Genomic DNA, 6,648 nt, shown 5'->3' on the forward strand with positions numbered 1-6,648 from the left:
TTGTCTTGGTCAATTTGGCTAATTTCAGAAAGTCGTTGCTTACATTTGGGCGGAAGTATTACTAGAATTAGAATAAAGTGTTCGTAACAATAATTCAGCGATTTAATCATTCGGAATTCAATGGACTACATTTATCCAAAGTGTATATCTAAGATTTCTAGTTTAATACAATATTGACTTGGATGGGCAATGCAATTTTATACATTTTTGTAGTATATATTTTTTTGCTACTACTCGCCAACGACTTGGTGGCTGAAAATGCCAAATCAAGTAAACGATTCAGTCAATAAATCTCGGTATTTTCTAATATAGTCAGTCTATCACACTACTATCACTACTAGAATTGTATTGTAAAAATCTTACTAAAACGTAGTGGTCTGAGTCGAAGTTTGGTTCTCGGAATATCTGGTTGAATACGAACACTCCAACTTTGGGGATATTCGATTCATTACAGAGTGGAAGAAGAAAAAAGCCTACAAATTGGATATGTTAAATAAAGAGGGAGAAAAAGAGAGAAACAGATATACAGACGGAAATAAAGAGAACGAGTTATAGATAGACAGAAAAAGGAAGCTCATCTAATGAAATATATCTAGAGAGAAGAAGCTGTTTTGTTTGAGACAAGACATGGTGAAATATATAGCAATTCTTTCAAGTAGTACAAACAACAATCAACAAATACCATCTTTCCCTTCATTTACGAACTTTATAAAACGTTCCTTAAGGGGGGGAGGGGGGCGGTTATAAGGTTGGACAACTTTGAAGTTACAGCAGGTTGAATAACGGTACCTCTAACTACCTGCGCTGCGTGGACAAAATTTTGAATCGATTTTCCCAAGTATGCCATTTTTAAAGTCGGTGACCAACCTACAGAAAAAACTACTGCATCGATTTGGTTTTTGGTTTTGAAATTTTGTACAAATATTCTACATATATATTGCTCTCGAATGACGTCGAGTTTTTCCAAAAATTTTAGTTTCTAAGAATTTTACGATAACAAATAGAACGATTTTTTCGTCCAAAATCGTCATTTTGGCTTGAAAATGGTACCAAAAATTGAAAAATTGAAAAATTAAAAAAAAAACTGGACGTCAATTGAAAGATAAACTAATAAACTAAAGAAATCATTTTAATTTTTTGGTTTCAGAAGATCCAGTGATGTTGTAGGCTGGTCACCGCACAAAAACTTTTTTTCGAGGTGCCTGCAGAGAGCGACGATAAATCCGTTATTCCTCGCTATTTTTCGATAAAACTTTTTTTAAGTATCCTTCAAATGTTGTACTTTCTATAATAATAAGTAAAATAAACCTACAGCAATAATTTTTTCTAAAGCAATTCACGAAAAAAGGTATTTTTTCGACGAAACAAACCATAGACATTAGTATCAAGTAAGCTTTAAACTTCTAAAGCTGCACAGAGCACTTTTAGTCGGTGCAAAATATTTACTAGAGCATTATACTCACCCAATCTGAACTAATTCGTAGCTACTCTATATACATAATTAACAAAATAGTCGAGGCTTCATAAACCAATTATATTAGATTTCAAGGATTTTTTTTTATTTCTGCTTCTGATTTACAAATATCTAAAGTTCTTTCTGCAGCCTTTTATCGGCTTCTGCACGGCTTGTCTTAGCAACGCTACTTCGGCTCTCTCACCGCCGAAGACTAGACTTTAATCCCACAAGCTGTTTGTCGAGACGCCAGGCGACGCCACACAGACACTTCACCGCAATTTCTTCAAATAAATATAAGTAGAATAAATACACACTTGCAGGCCCCACAACTGAGCACACACACACATTCGCATGCACCCAAACCCACACTGCCGAGGAGTGATGACGACAAAAAATATTGCGCGCTCGAACAAATGAACAAATGAAATGAAGAAATGAAAATGAGAAAGGAAACGATAGCTGCATACAAAGTAACCCGAAAAGACGAATGGCACACACAAAGATGCGCGTAATAAGGAGACGATGTATGACGCCAGTGTGTGTGTGTGTGTGGGCGCAATGCAAAGCCATAACAATAAAAGCGAAAAAGCGCAACTTTTTTCCTGCCACTTCCCTCAACTCCCCTCCTCCCCCCACTTCCCCCACTTCCCACACCCGTACATATTTATATATTTAAGCATTTCCTCCGCTAACAATGACACTAACATTAACAGCAACAATGGCGGCTACAACAACAGCGTCAGCAACAACAACAATGGCATTACAGGCGACCAACAATGGCAATAAGTGAGTGAGCGTAAGTGTGCAACAAAGAAACGCCAGTAAGAAATAAATGAACAGGGCAGAGCAGAAAGAATACGTTTATGAGCCGAGCGGGACGGGCCGAGGTGTATTCTGCTGTGTCGGGATGTTTCGGTTCAAATTGTTATAAGAATGCGGGTAAAAGATTGCGAAAAAAGGCTGCGTAAAAAGTTCTATAAAAGCGTTATTATGTAAAAGCAAAAAAAAAAAACAAGGACAACAACACCAACTACAGCAAATAAAGAAAATAAAAAGGTACTTTCGCAAGATGAAAGGAAGCAGTTTCTTGGTAAAGAAATAACAATAAATCTTTTAGCGTAAAAAATTGGGATCCATATGTTTGCACACCCGGAGATAGTGGCGTGTGTGTGTGCGTTTGTATCATAGGGACAAAACTGAGTATAAATAAAGCGCTCCAAAGTACCAAATTAAGGATATTTTTACACATTTACTTAAGTATATGCAAATGTATGTATGTATGTATGTATGTGAGTGAATACGAAATTTGTATAAAGAAAGCTCAAGAAAAAAGTTCTAGTTGGGACTGCGCATAAAGTTCTACTGTTCCCTGTTGCTACGAAAATAATTTTCCTGAGTTAATACCAACTTATGCTGTTTTATGTGGTAGTGTTTCAGTTTTCCAATTTACTTGAAGAATAATTGGACTGAACAAAGAAAAGCAATGGGCTCTTACAATATCCCTATAAAGGGGGTTGCCTTTTATATTTCGAGTTTTAAGAGCAAAAAATATATTAATAATAGAAAATCTCTTTGTTGTGTTTAAATATACTATCCGGTAAGACCTATACACTCTTGCATGCGTTTCAACAAATTGCCGAAGTATTTTTGACACTCTGATAGAGGTATCTTCAAAGAATGCCTTCAAAATGCATCAACCGCAACTTCAGATGCCAAAAACCGCTGACCTCTTAGATAATTTTTTTTTATGGAAATGACTCATAAAATCGTTGTTTTGTGTACTTAAAAGTGGAGTTGTCGTGAAAGAGCTCGCATTTAGCGGTTGGTTTTCCTTATTTCTTGAAATACAACTGGTAAACAACTGATTGTATACATACAGAAAACCTGTCGCGATGTCATACATAGACGTGTTTCGAAACATCGTTATCGCTTACAGTGAAGTGTTCATGCAGTATAATTCCTATAGTTGTCTCAATCTCAAGATAGTTCACATAAGCATCTTGCAATATCAGTTTGCGCACAGCATTATTTTTGGGGTAGTCGAAAAAGTTTTTCCGCATTTCTAATCAAACTTCAACTTATTATTTTTTTTATATTTGTAATGAATTTTAATGAACCAAGTATGTACCATTTTTATCGACCATTTTTTGCCATTTTCCCGCTAAAGACATTATTCTATCAATGGTAAACTTGTCAGGTTTCTCGGCGAAAAACTGCGACAAGTAATTTTCACAGGCTTCTCTTGAAGCCAACTTTACTCCATTAAGGTAGTTCTGCACTGACCGAAACAAATAGTAGTCCTATGGTGCAAGGTCAGGGCTATATGGTGGATGCATCAAAACTTCCCGGCCAAGCTCCCCCAGTTTTTGCCGAGTCATCAAAGATGTGTGTGGTCTAGCGTTGTCCTGATGGAAGAAGCTTTTTCTGTTAATCAGTTCTGGCCGTTTTTTCGATTGCTTGCTTCAATCTCCTTTGATGTTGACACTATGTATAATTAGTTGTGCGACCAGTCTGGAGCAGCTTATAGTGGATGATCCCCGTTCAATCTCACCAACCACTCAGCATAACCTTTCGCGTTGTCAATCGTGGCTTTGCGACCATTTTTCGAGCTTCACCACGCTTTTATCATGATCTTTTTCGCACATCATTGTCGTATTTGATCCACTTTTCGTCTCCTGTTACCCTTCACTTCAGAAATGGTTGGACTTCATTACGTTTCAGCAAATAATCGCAGATGGTAATTCGGTCCATTAAATTTTTCACAGACAATTCTGTGGTATCCAAACATCGAGATTCTTTATGTAGCCAGACTTTTTTAAATGGTTCAAAACCATTTGATTATGAATGTTAAGTTCCTAAACGATGGCTTCTTATGAGACGGTCCTGTCAATATTTTCCATGATTTCATTGAATTTTTCGAGGATGGGTCGACCAGATCCAGATGCATCTTTCACATCGAAAATTCCAAAACGGAAACTCATTGGTATCTTGGGTGGCATCCTTCCCTTTTTTATACAAAAATTTCAAAATATAGCGAATTCCTTCATTATTTTCACTTATTTTTGAACAAGTACAATTTTTTTTTCAACTTCCTCGAATTTAATTTTTTTTTGGTTAAATGAAGCTTAAAATCTCACCTTTACAACACTACATATATGTACAAGTATGGTATGACACAATGTGATATGTAGCATTAGAGATATAGTACAACTGCAACGACAAGAACAAGAACTGATTTTGGATGACCTTCACGAAATTCTTCTTGGACTGATTTACGACCTTGATAATGCTGAATTCATCGAAAAACAATCTGAGATAATCCACGCTAAAAGTCGCGCTAAAATGTCAGCTTTATAATTCTGTTTTTTGGCCGAAATCAACGCTTTTATGTCAAAATGTTCTGAGTTTGTGTAACAACATAAATGTTAAACTTCACGATGAGGTTCGGACTTGCCATATTGCAACACTAGTTCAAGCACTTCATTTGCAAAAATACAAAATTTTTACTAGAATATTCAATGTCTATTTATTCATGGCGTGGTCCTTAAATATTCTATTCCAAAATTAATGACATTACTACATTTTGTTTTCAAGCCAAATATAAGTTCTAAACACCAATTTAATGTTCATAGTTCTTAGCCTTGGCTCGATCGAACCTACCGACGAATACTTATCGACTCGTCCTGTATGAGCATGCCTGGAACGAAATTCTGACTTTTTCGTTGGCCCAAACCGGGGGGATTTAGCTCTACCTGCACTGACTATAGAACTGGAGGAAGACATGGCTTTGACAGAAGAAAAAAATGAGCGCAGAAACAAAATACTTTTTAATTCGTTTCCTGAAATTTACAAAAGATTCCAATGTTCTTCACGAAATATTGACCACAAATCTTTCGCGAAGTGAGTTAATTTGTGGAATAAATGACATAACACATTATATACACATTATACAACCTGCAAATTTCACAAAGCCTAATGTGTATGCCATCTGATGTCCCTCCTGCTCCATTGGCGCATAACATTAGTGGTATATTTCTCAGCAACGTTACCCAGCTCAGTATCGGCGCCGGCATTGCGTGTCAAATGCCTGTCAAAGTTGAGAGCTGCTGTTGCGCCAACGTCACACACGAACGCGATTCGCTGCCTAACAACCAGGCGATCAGAAAAGCGACGACAGTGTGGCAATAAGTATTCCCAATGAACCGTAATACATACAAACAACAGTAGTAATATACAGACAGCTATAAATAAACGCACAAAGATAAATTCGATTGTTGTTGCAGAGTCAATGCAATTGCTTGCTGTGGCAAGTCGAGCGCACTGTTGCTGCCACCCAACTAACGCACCCACTCGCACAGCCCTGTTGCTGCAACACCTGCAGCTGAGAACCTGCTCATTGCGGCCGCACAGCTACAAGTGTGACTATCACAGCGGCGGCGCTCATCTACAAACACAACAACAACAAGCAACACAAACAGCGCACATTCGTTTAAGCAGCATTAACGCTAACTCGAAACCGCGGCGAATTTTACGCGCCACAACAGCAACAACAACGCCTGCCGCCACCCATTCAAGTATGTTGGAAAAATTATTCCACGCGGAGTAAACATTCAACTGGACTCGGTTGGCAGCAGAAAGGTGGCGGACAATTGCGCCTGTCGAGTCCAATTTATGTGCGTTTGTATGTGCGCGGCTTGTCGACGATATCGTTTTGTTTTCTGTGCGTACGAAAGTGTGTTTGTAGGAGAACTGTTGGAGCATTGGAAATCCATACCCGCTAATGGGTTCTTTAACGTTGCTGCCCTCCCCAACGTCGGCTGCGCTCCGGCAATAATTTCGATTTCTTCTATCCTCTCTGCGCTCACACTCAGCGCTACGATGGCGAAGCTTGGAGTTGGGTGGGTTATCGCTGTGCTAATATTTCTGTGCTCTTGGGCCACGAGTAGCAACAACTGCAGGGCCGGTGAGTAAAATGTGCCGGAAAATAATTTGAAAGCTTAGAAATAAATGTTTTTGTTGATAAATATCGGGAATATTATTGTAAAGTGCTTGCAAACGGCAGGCTTTCGAGCAATTAAATTAACTATATTAATACTAAATTTTACATATATGTATATAAATATATACTTATATATAGCTTATAATTTCTTATTTAACAACTTCGCATGAGTGAGCCAAAAAATCATCATAAT

The sequence above is a fragment of the Bactrocera tryoni genome, chromosome 5 (assembly GCF_016617805.1).
Source record: "Bactrocera tryoni isolate S06 chromosome 5, CSIRO_BtryS06_freeze2, whole genome shotgun sequence".
Taxonomy (NCBI): Eukaryota; Metazoa; Arthropoda; class Insecta; order Diptera; family Tephritidae; genus Bactrocera; species Bactrocera tryoni.